This window comes from Aristolochia californica, unplaced genomic scaffold (genome assembly GCF_029961685.1).
Source record: "Aristolochia californica isolate CCGP_79_NKW_82.1479 unplaced genomic scaffold, dmAriCali1.0.hap1 SCAF_8, whole genome shotgun sequence".
Lineage (NCBI taxonomy): Eukaryota > Viridiplantae > Streptophyta > Magnoliopsida > Piperales > Aristolochiaceae > Aristolochia > Aristolochia californica.
In genome coordinates, this window is record NW_027182279.1 from 33,694,362 (window position 1) to 33,707,540 (window position 13,179).

Below are 13,179 nucleotides of genomic sequence, written 5' to 3' on the forward strand. Positions count from 1 at the left end.
TGTTTTGATCGATTAATGATGTGTAACGGCTATAATTGTTGTTAGAAATGATTCCGCCCTACCTTTTCTGATGATTGCAAAAACTAATATATAAAAAGCTTAAAAGAGTTTACAATCCTTAAAATCACAGATACTTTTTTGAATTATCTCTCGCAGCATTTATGCATTTCCTGTTTGGATGTTCAATTTTTTTTCACATCCAAACTTGAATTTTTTGCTCTCCCATTTTTTTCGTAAACAAAAAGAAAAGGAAAATGGCTCACAACAAAATGTAAATATTAGAGTTTATGTATGCCAAAACTTGAAACCTATAATAAAGGTTAGTGAAGAAAATTATTTCACGCACTAAAAATGAACACGAAAGTTTTGGTATTCATGTTTGGGAAATTCCACTAGTACAACCTCTAATAGCTTGGTGAAATTTTATATGAAAGAGAATTCTAATTGATCCTAACAAATTTTAAATTTGGATATGGATACCTGAAACATGTTGAAGATGCATATGACCTAATGATCCAAAAATTTTCAAGGTGTAGAAAAAATTAAATTAACAAGTTAACGTGTGGGGGATATTTACCATAGCCAAACAACTCTCTTTATGTCTATTTACAAAAATCGAACCTAACAATCATAGATCCTCGTAAAGATTTTGATCGATTAATGAAGTGTAATGGCTTTATTTTTTGATAGAGATAACTTATGGTTTGGGAGTCAAGACTCAGTTAAAAATGCCTCGCCCCCCTTTTCCGATGATTGCAAAACCTAATATATAAAAAAATAAAAGAGTTTAAAAACTTTAAAAATCATAGATACTTTTTGGAATTATATCTATCTGTATTTGTGCATTTCCATTTTTTATGTTCCATTTTTTTTCAAATCCAAACTTGAGTTTTCAGTCTTTCTTTTTTCTTGTAAACAAAAAGATAAGGCATATAGATCACAACAAAATGAAAATTTTTGAGTTAAAGTATGCAAAAAATAGAAAACTATAATAAATGTAAGTGAAGAAAATTATTTCAAGCACTAAAAATGAACATCAAAGTTTTGTTATCAATGTTTGGAAAATTCCACTAGTACAACCACTAATGGCTTGGTGAAATTTTATAAGAAAGAGATTTCTAATTGATCCTAACACATTTTAAATTTGGATATGCATGCCTGAAACATGTTGAAGATGCAACTGACCTAATGATCCAAAAATTTCAAAGAGTAGAAAAAATTAAATTCTCAAGTTAACGTGTGGTGGGATATCTACCAGTGCCAAACCCTCTTTATGCATATTTACAACAAGTGGACCTAAAAATCATAGATCATCATAAATTTTTTGATCGATTAACGATGTATAATGGCTATAATTTTTTATAGTGATGACTTATGGTTTGGGACTCAACACCGACTTAAAAATTCCTCGCCCCCCCTTTTCCGATGATTACAAAACCTAAATATAAAAAACAAAAAGAGGTTACAATCCGTAAAAATCAAATATACTTTTTGAAATTATCTCTCTCAGCATGTGTGCATTTCCAGTTTGGATATTACATTTTTTTTTTCAAATGCAAACTTGAGTTTTCACTCTCCCATTTTTCGCGAAAACAAAATGGTAAGGCAAATAGATCACAACAAAATGAAAATTTTAGAGTTTATGTATGCAAAAAATTGAAAAATATCATAAATGTACACGAAAAAAATTATTTCAATCACTAAAAATGAACACCAAAGTTTTGTTATCCATGTTTGGAAAATTCCACTAGTACAACCACTAATGGCTTGGTGAAATTTTATAAGAAAGAGATTTCTAAATTATCCTAACATGTTTTAAATTTTGATATGCATGCCTGAAACATGTTGAAGATGCAAATGACCTTATGATCCAAAAATTTCAAAGAGTAAAAAAAATTAAATTCTCAAGTTAACGAGCGGTGGGATATCTACCAGAGCTAAACCCTCTTTATGCATATTTACAAAAACCGGACCTAAAAATCATAGATCATCGTAAAGTTTTTGATCGATTAATGATGTTTAATGGCTATAATTTTTTATAGAGATGACTTATGGTTTGGGACTCAACACTGACTTAAAAATTCCTCGTCCCCCCTTTTCTGATGATTACAAAACCTAAAATATAAAAAAAAAGAGGTTACAATCCATAAAAATCAAAGATACTTTTTGGAATTATCTCTCTCAGCATTTGTGCATTTCCAGTTTGGATGTTACATTTTTTTTCAAATGGAAACTTGAGTTTTCATTCTCCCATTTTCTCGTAAACAAAATGATAAGGTAAATAGCTCACAACAAAATGAAAATTTTAGAGTTTATGTATGCAAAAAATTGAAAACTATCATAAATGTATGTGAAGAAAATTATTTCACCCTCTAAAAATGAACACCAAAGTTTTGTTATCCAAGTTTTGGAAATTCCACTATTACAACCCATAATAGCTTGGTGGAATTTTATACGAAAGAGATTTCTAATTGATCCTAACATGTTTTAAATATGGATATGCATTCCTGAAACATGTTGAAGATGCAAATGACGTAATGATCCAAAAATTTCAACGAGTAGAAAAAATCAAATTCTCAAGTTAATGTGCGGTAGGATATTTACTAGATCCAAACTACCAACTTTTTACCTATTGACAAAAAGTGGACCTAACAATCAATGATCATCATAAATGTTGTGATCGATTAATGATGTGTAACGACTATAATTTTTGTTTGAAATGAGTAATGGTTGGGAGTCAACACTCAGTTAAAAATGCCTCGCCCCGCCTTTTCCGATGATTGCAAAACCTAATATATAAAAAACTTAAAAGAGTTTACAATCCTTAAAAATCACAGATATTTTTTGAAATTATCTCTCTCACCATTTGTACATTTCCAGTTTGGATGTTCAATTTTTTTTTAAATCCAAACTTGAGTTTTCACTCTCCCATTTTTCTCGTAAACAAAAAGATAAGGCAAATAGCTCACAACAAAATGAAAATATTAGAGTTTATGTATGCAAAAAATTTAAAACTATAATAAAGTTAAGTGAAGAAAATTATTTCACATATTAAAAATGAACACCAAAGTTTTGTTATCCATGTTCGGGAAATTCCACTAGTACAAACCCTAAAGCTTGGTGGAATTTTATAAGAAAGTCATTTCAAATTGATCCTAACATGCTTTAAATTTGCATATGCATGCCTGAAACATGTTGAAGATGCAAATGACCTAATGATCCAAAATTTTCAAGTGGTGGAAAATAATTAAATTCTCAAGTCAACGTGTGGTGGGATATTTACCAGAGCCAAACAACCCTCTTTACGCCTATTTACAAAAAGCGGACCTAACAGTCATAGATCATCGCAAATATTATGATTGATTAATGATGTGTAACGGCTACAATTTTTGTTTGAAATGACTTATGGTTTGGGAGTCAACACTCAGTTAAAAATGCCTCGCCCCCCCTTTTCCGATGATTGTAAAACCTAATATATAAAAAACTAAGAGACTTTACAATCCTTAAAAATCATAGATACTTTTTGGAATTATCTCTCTCAGAATTTGCGCATTTCCATTCTAGATGTTCTATTTTTTTTCAAATCCAAACTTGAGTTTTCACTCTCCCATTTTTCTCGTCAACAAAAGGATAAGGCATAAAGATCACAACAAAATAAAAATTTTAGAGTTGATGTTTGCAAAAAGTTGAAAACTATAATCAATGTAAGTGAAGAAAATTATTTCATGAACTAAAAAGGAACACCAGTGTTTTGTTATCCATGTTTTGGAAATTCCAATAGCACAGCCCCTAATAGCTTGGTAGAATTTTATAAGAACGAAATTTCTAATTGATCCTAACATGTTTTAAATATGGATATGCATGCCTGAAACATGTTGAAGATGCAAATGACCTAATGATCCAAAAAATTCAAGGAGTAGAAAAAAATTAAATTCACAAGTTAAAGTGCGGTGGGTTATTTACCCGAGCCTAACAACCCACTTTTTGCATATTTACAAAAAGCGGACCTAACAATCATAGATCATCGTATATGTTCTGATCAATATATGATGTGTAATGGCTATAAATTTTGTTAGAAATGACTTATGGTTTGGGAAAAACTTTAGAGTTTATGTAAGTAAAAAATTGAAAACTATAATAAATTTAAGTGAAGAAAATTATTTCACGCCAAAAAAATGAAGACCAAAGTTTTGTTATCCATGTTTCGGAAATTCCACTAGTAAAAACCCTAATTGCTTGGTGGAATTTTATTAGAAAGAGATTTCTAATTAATCCCAACATGTTTTAAATATGGATATGCATTCTTGAAAAATGTTGAAGGTGCAAGTGAGCTAATGATCCAAAAATTTCAAGAATTTGAAAAAATTAAATTCTAAAGTTAACGTGCGATAGGATATTTACAAGAGCTAAACAACCCACTTTTTGCATATTACCAAAAAGTGATGCTAACAATCATAGATCATCGTAAATCTTTTGATCGATTAATGACATGTAATGACTTTAATTTTTGGTAGAAATGACTTATGGTTTGAGAGTAAACACTCAATTAAAAATGCCATGCCCCCCTTTTCCAATGATTGCGAAACCTAACATATAAAAAACTAAAAGATTTTACAATCCTTAAAATTCACATATACTTTTTGGAATTATTTATCTCGCTCAGTATTTGTGCATTTCCATTTTAGATGATCAATTTTTTTCATATCCAAACTTGAGTTTTCACTCTCCCATTTTTCTCGTTGACAAAAAGATTAGGAAAATAGATCACAACAAAATGAAAATTTTAGATTTTATGTATGGAAAAAATTGAAAACTATAATAAATGTAAGTGAATAAAATTATTTCAAGCACTAAAAATGAACACCAAAGTTTGGTTATCCTTGTTTGGGAAATTCCACTAGTACAACCCCTAATAGCTATGTGGAATTTTATAAGAAATATATTTCTAGTAGATGCTAACATGTTTTAAATTAAGATATGCATGCCCAAAACATGTTGAAGATGCAAATGACGTAATGATCCAAAATTTTCTAGGAGTAGAAAAAAATAATTCTCAAGTTATCGTGCCGTGGGATATTTACCAGAGCCAAACAACCCAATTTTTGCCTATTTCTAAACATCGGACCTAACAATCATAGATCAACCTAACAATCATAGATCAACTTAAAAATCATTGGTCACTTGCATCTTCAACATGTTTTAGGCATGCATATTCACCACATTTAAAACTTGTTAGGATCAATTATAAATCCCTTTGTTTTAAAATTCCACCAAGCTATTAGGGGTTGTACTACTGGAATTTCCCAAACATGGATAACAAAACTTTAGTGTTCATTTATTGTGCATGAAATAATCTTCTAGGCTTACATTTTATATATTTTTCAAATTTGTTTCCATACTTAAACTCTAAAATTTCATTTTGTTTTGATCTATTTGCCTTATCTTTTTGTTTAACAGAAAAATGAGAGAGTGAAAACTCAAGTTTGGATTTGAAAAAAAAATTGAACATCCAAAATGGAAATGCACAAATGCATTGAGAGATAATTCCAAAAAGTATCTGTGATTTTTAAGGATTGTAAACTCTTTTAGTATTTTTTTTATATTGGGTTTTGCAATCATCGGCAGAGGGGGAGCGAGGCATTTTTACCTGAGTGTTTACTCCCAAACCATAAGTCATTTCTTACAAAAAATATAGCCGTTACACATCATTAATTGATCAAAACATTTACGATGATCTATGATATGAAAAATAGGCAAAAAGTGGGTTGTTTCTCTCTTGTAAATATCCCACCGCACATTAACATGAGAATTTAAAATTTCAACTCCTTGAAATTTTTGGATCATTAGGTCATTTGCATCTTCAACATGTTTCAGGCATGCATGTCCCCACATTTAAAACATGTTAGGATCAATTAGGAATCTTTTTCTTATAAAATTCCACCAAGCTAATAGGGGTGGTACTAGTGGAATTTCCCAAACATGGATAAAAAAACTTTGGTGTTCATTTTTAGTGCGTGAAATAATTTTCTTCACTTACATTTGTTATAGTTTTCAATTTTTTTCATACATAAACTCTGAAATTTTAATTTTTTTGTGATCTATTCGCCTTATCTTTTTGTTGAAGAGAAAAATGGGAGAGTGAAAACTCAAGTTTGGATTTGAAAAAAAATTGAACAGCCAAAATGGAAATTCACAAATGCTGAGAGAGATAATTCCAAAAAGTATTTGTGAGTTTTTAGGATTGTAAACTCTTTTAGTTTTTTATATATTGTGTTTTGCAATCATCGGAAGAGGGGGGCCGAGGCATTTTTAACTGAGTGTTGACTCCCAAACCATAGGTTATTTCTAAAAAAAATTATAACAATTATACATCATTAATCGATCTAATCGTTTACGATGATCTATGATTGTAGGTCCGCTTTTACTAAAATATGCAAAAAGTGCTCCAGTAAATATCTCACTGAACGTTAACTTCAAAATTTAATTTTTTCTACTCTAAATTTTGGATCAATAGGTAATTTGTATCTTCAACGTGTTTCAGGCATGCATATCCACCACATTTAAAACATGTTAGGATATATTAGAAATCTCTTTCTTATAAATTTCCACCAAGCTATTAGGGGTTGTACTAGTGGAATTCCCCAAAGATGGATAAAAAAACTTTGGTGTTCACTTTTAGAGCGTGAAATACTTTTCTTCACTTACATTTAATGTAGTTTTCAATGTTTTTGCATACATAAACTCTAAAATTTTCATTTTTTTGTGATCAATTTGCCTTATCTTTTTGTTTACGAGAAAAATGGGAGAGTAAAAACTCAAGTATGGATTTGAAAAAAATTGAACATCCAAAATGGAAATGCACATATGCTGAGGGAGATAATTCCAACAAGTATCTGTGCGTTTTAAGGATTGTAAACTCTTTTAGTTTTTTCTATAATGTGTTTTACAATCATAGGAAGACGGGGGAGGGGGGGGGGGGGGGGGGGGGGGGGGGGGCCAGGGGGGGCGGGGGGGAGGCAACGCATTTTTAACTGAATGTTGACTCTCAAACCATAAGTCATTTCTTACAAAAATTAAAGCCGTTACACATCATTAATCGATCAAAATATTTATGATGATTTATGATTTGAAAAATAGGCAAAAAGTGGGTTGTTTCTCTCTGGTAAATATCCCACTGCATATTAACTTGAGAATTTAAAATTTTTGACTCCATGAAATTTTTGGATCATTAGGTCATTTGCATCTTCAACATGTTTCAGGCATGCATATCCACCGCATTTAAAACATGTTAGGATCAATTAGAAATATTTTTCTTATAAAATTCCACCAAGCTATAAGGGGTGGTACTAGTGGAATTTCCTAAACATGAATAACAAAACTTTGGTGTTCATTTTTAGTGCGTGAAATAATTTTCTTCACTTACATTTATTATAGTTTTCAATTTTTTGCATACTTAAACTCTAAAATTTAAATTTTTTTGTGATCTATTTGCAATATCTTTTTGTTTATGAGAAAAATGGGAGAGTGAAATCTCAAGTTTGGATATGAAAAAAAATTGAACATCCAAAATGGAAATTCACAAATACTGAGTGAGATAATTCCAAAAAGTATCTGTGATTTTTAAGGATTGTAAACTCTTTTAGTTTTTTATATATTGTGTTTTGCAATCAATGGAAGAGGGGGGCCGATGCATTTTTAACTGAGTGTTGACTCCCTAACCATAAGTCATTTCTAACAAAAATTAGAACAGTTACCCATCATTAATTGATCTAAACATTTATGATGATCTACGATTTTTAGGTCCACTTTTTGTAAAATAGGCAAAAGGTGGGTTGGGTTGTTTGGCTCTGGTAAATATCCCATCTCACGTTAACTTGAGAATTTAATTTTTTCTACTCCATGAAATTTTTGAATCATTTGGTTATTTGCGTATTCAACATGTTTCTAGCATACATACCCACCACATTTAAAACATGTTAGGATCAATTAGAAATCTCTTTCTTATAAAATTCCACAAAGCTATTAGGGGTGATACTAGTGAAATTTCCCAAACATGGACAACAAAACTTTGGTGTTTATTTTTAGTGCAAGAAATAATTTTCTTCACTTACATTTATTATAGTTTTCAATTGTTCGCATACATAAACTCTAAAATTTTCATTTTGTTGTGATCTATTGGCCTTATCTTTTTGTTTACCAGAAAAATGTGAGAGTGAAAACTCAAGTTTGGATTTGAAAAAAAATTGAACATCCAAAATGGAAATGCACAAATGCTGAGAGAGATAATTTCAAAAAGTATTTGTGATTTTCAAGGATTTTAAACTCTTTTAGTTTTTTATATATTGGGTTTTGCAATCATCGGAAGAGGGGAGGCGAGGTATTTTTAACTGAGTGTTGACTCCGAAACCATAAGTCATTTCTAACAAAAAATATAGCCGCAACACATCATTAATCAATCAAAACATTTACGATGATCTATGATTGTTAGGTCCACTTTTTGTAAAATAGGCAAAAAGTGGGTTGTTTCGCTCTGGCAAATATCCCACCACACGTTAACTTCAGAATTTAATTTTTTCTACTCTAAATTTTGGATCATTAGGTCATTTGTATCTTCAACATGTTCCTGGCATGCATATCTACCACATTTAAAACATGTTAGGAATAATTAGAAATCTCTCTCTTATAAAATTCCACCAAGCTATTACGGGTTGTACTAGTTGAATTTCCCAAACATGGATAACAAAACTTTGGTGTTCATTTTTAGTGCATGAAATAATTTACTTCACTTACAGTTATTATTTTTTTCAAATTTTTTTGCATACAAAAACTCTAAAGATTTCTTTTTGTTGTGATCTATTTGTGTTATCTTTTTATTTACCAAAAAAATGGGAGAGTGAAAACTCAAGTTTGGATTTCAAAAAAAATTGAACTTCCAAAATGAAAATGCACAAATGCTGAGAGAGATAATCTAAAAAGTATCTGTGATTTTTAAGGATTGTAAACTCTTTTAGTTTTTTTTATATTGGGTTTTGCAATCATCGAATGACGGGGGCGACTCATTTTTAACAGTGTGTTAAATCCCTAACCTTAAGTCATTTCTAACAAAAATTATAGCCGTTACACAACATTAATTGAACAAAACATTTACGATGATTTTTTATTGTTAGGTCCGCTTTTTGTAAAATAGGCAAAAAGTGGGTTGCTTGGCTCTGGTGAATATCCCACAACGCGCTAACTTGAGAATTTAATTTTTTCTTGACCTTGAAATTTTTGGTTCATTAGGTCATTTGCATCTTCAACATATTTCTGGCATGTATATCCACCACATTAAAACATGTTAGGAACAATTAGAAATCTCTTTCTTATAAAATTCCATCCAGCTATTGGGGGTTGTACTAATGGAATTTCCCAAACATGGATAACAAAACTTTGGTGTTCATTTTTAGTGCGTGAAATAATTTACTTCACTTACATTTATTATAGTTTTCAAAATTTTTTGGGTACGTAAACTCTTAAATTTACTTGTTGTTGTGATCAATTTGCCTTCTCTTTTTGTTTACCAGAAACACAGGAAAGAGAAAACTCAAGTTTGGATTTGAAAAAAAATTGAACATCCAAAATGGAAATGCACAAATGCTGAGAGAGATAATCCAAAAAGTATCTGTGATTTTTAAGGATTGGAAAATCTATTAGTTTTTTATATATTGGGTTTTACAATCATCGGCGAGACAATTTTAACTGAGTGTTGAGTCCCAAACCATAGGTCATTTTTTACAAAAACTAAAGTCGTTACACCTCATTAATTGATCAAAAAATTTACGATGATCTATGATTGTTAGGTCCGCTTTTTTGTAAAATTGGCAAAAAGTTGGTTGTTTCTCTTTGGTAAATATGCCACCGGACGTTAACTTTAGAATTTAATTTTTTCAACTCCTTAAAATTTTTGGATCATTAGGTCATTTGCATCTTCAACATTATTCAGATATGCATATCCACCACATTTAAAACATGTTACGATCAATTAGAAATCTCTTTCTTATAAAATTCTACCAAGCAATTAGGGGTTGTACTAGTGGAATTTCCAAAACATGGATAACAAAACTTTGTTGTTCCTTTTTAGTGCGGGAAATAATTTTCTTCATTTTCATTTATTATAGTTTTCAAATTTGTTTGCATTTATATAATCTTAATTTTCATTTTCTGTTGATCTATTTGCCTTATCTTTTTGTTTACTAGAAAAATGGGTGAGTGAATACTCTAGTTTGGATTTAAAAAAAATTGAACATCCAAAATGGAAATGCACAAATGCTGAGACAGATAATTCCAAAATGTATCTGTCATTTTTAAGGATTGTAAACTCTTTTAGTTTTTTCTTTATTGGGTTTTGCAATCATCGGAAGAGGGAAGGGAGAGGGAGGGGGGGGGGGGGGGGGGGGGGGGGGGGGGCGGGGGGAAGGCATTTTTAACTGAGTGTTGACTCCCAAACCATAAGTCATTTCTAAACAAAATTATAGCCGTAACACATCATTAATCGATCAAAATATTTACGATGATATATGATTGTTAGGTACGCTTTTTGTAAAATAGGCAAAAAGTGGGGGGGGAGGCATTTTTAACTGAGTGTTGACTCCCAAACCATAAGTCATTTCTAAACAAAATTATAGCCATAACACATCATTAATCGATCAAAATATTTACGATGATATATGATTGTTAGGTACGCTTTTTGTGAAATAGGCAAAAAGTGGGTTGTTTGGCTCTGGTAAATATCCCACTGCACGGTAACTTGAGAATTTGATTTTTTCTACTTTAAATTTTTGGATAATTACATCATTTACATCTTCAACATGTTTCTAGCATGTATACCCACCACATTTAAAATATGTTAGGATCAATTAGAAATCTCTTTCTTATAAAATTCCACCAAGCAATTTGGGGTTGTACTAGTGGAATTTCCCAAACATGGATAACAAAACTTTGGTGATCATTTTTAGTGCATGAAATAATTTTCTTCACTTACATTTATTATAGTTTTCAGAATTTTTTTCACACATAAACTCTATAATTTTAATTTTGTTGTGATCTATTTATCTTGTCTTTTTGTTTACCAAAAATATGGGAGAGAGAAAACTCATGTTTGGATTTAAAAAAAATTGAACATCCAAAATGGAAATGCACAAATATTGAGAGAGATGATTTCAAAAAGTATCTGTCATTTTTAAGGATTGTAAATTTTTTTAGTTTTTTCTATATTGGGTTTTGCAATCATCGGAAGAGGGGGTGCTATGCATTTTTAAGTGAGTATTGACACCCATACCTTAAGTCATTTCTAACAAAAATTATAGCCGTTAAACATCATTAATCGATAAAAAAATTGACAATGACCTATGATTGTTTGATCCACTTTTTTTTTAAATTGGCTAAAAGTGGGTTGTTTGGCTTTGGTAAATATAACCCCCCCCCCCCCACCCGCTTCTCCCCGCACGTTAACTTGAGAATTTAAGTTTTTTTACTCCTTGAAATTTTTGGATCAATGGATCATTTGCATCTTCAACATGTTCCAGACATATCCACCACATTTAAAACATGTTAGGATCAATTAGAAATCTCTTTCTTAGAAAATTCCACCTAGCTATTTGGGGTTATACTAGTTGAATTTCCCAAACATGGATAACAAAACTTTGGTGTTCTTTTTTAGTGCGTGAAATAATTTTCTTCTCTTTCTTTTATTTAAGTTTTCAAATTTTTTAGCATACATAAAATCTAAAATTTTCAATTTTTTGTGATCTATTTGCCTTATCTTTTTGCTTACTAAAAAAATGGGAGAGTGAAAACTCTGGTTTGGATTTGAAAAAATATTGATCATCCAAAATGGAAAAGCACAAATGCTGAGAGAGATAATTCCAAAATGTATCAGTTATTTTTAAGGAGTGAAAACTCTTTGAGTTTTTTATATATTGGGTTTTGCAATCATCGGAAGAAGGGGGGGGGGGGGGGGGCGGTCATTTTTTACCGAGTGTTGACTCCCAAACCATAAGTCATTTCTTACAAAAATTATAGCCGTTACACATCACTAATCGATCAAAACATTTATGATGATATATGATTTGAAAAATAGGCAAAAAGCGGGTTGTTTCTCTTTGGTAAATATCCCACCGCACATTAACTGGAGAATTTAATATTTTCAACTCGAAATTTTTGGATCATTAGGTCATTTGCATCTTCAACATGTTTTAGGCATGCATATCCCCCACATTTAAAACCTGTTAGGATCAATTAGAAATCTCTTTCTTATTAAATTCCACCAAGCTATTTGAAGTTATACTAGTGGAATTTCCCAAACATGGATAACAAAACTTTGGTGTTCATTTTTAGTGCATGAAATAATTTTCCTCAATTACATTTTTTTGCCTTATCTTTTTGTTTACGAGAAAAATGGGACAGTGAAAACTCAAGTTTGGATTTGAAAACAAATTGAACATCCAAAATAGAAATTCACAAATGCTGAGAGAGATAATTCCAAAAAGTATCTGTGGTTTTTACGGATTGTAAACACTTTTTGTTTTTTATATATTGTGTTTTGCAATCATCGGATGAGGGGGGCTGAGGCATTTTTAACTGAGTGTTGACTCCCAAGCCATAAGTCATTTCTAAGAAATATTATAACAGTTACACATCATTAATCAATCTAAACATTTATGATGATCTATGATTGTAAGTTCGCTTTTAGGAAAATATGCAAAAAGTGGGCGTTTTGTCTCTGGTAAATATCCCACCGAACGTTAACTTGAGAATTTAATTTTTTCTACTCCTTGAAATTTTTGGATCATTAGGTAATTTGTATCTTCAACATGTTTCAGGCATGCATATCCACCACATTTAAAACTTTTTAGGATATATTAGAAATATCTTTCTAATAAATTTCCACCAAGCTATTAGGGGTTCTACTAGGGGAATTTCCCAAACATAGATGACAAGACTTTGGTGTTCCTTTTTAGTGCGTGAAATAATTTTATTCACTTACATTTATTATAGTTTTAAAATTTGTTTGCATTCATAAACTCTTAAATTTTCATTTTGTTGTGATCAATTTGCCTTATCTTTTTGTTTACGAGAAAAATGAGAGAGTGAAAACTCTATTTTGGATTTGAAAAAAATTGAACATCCAAAATGTAAATG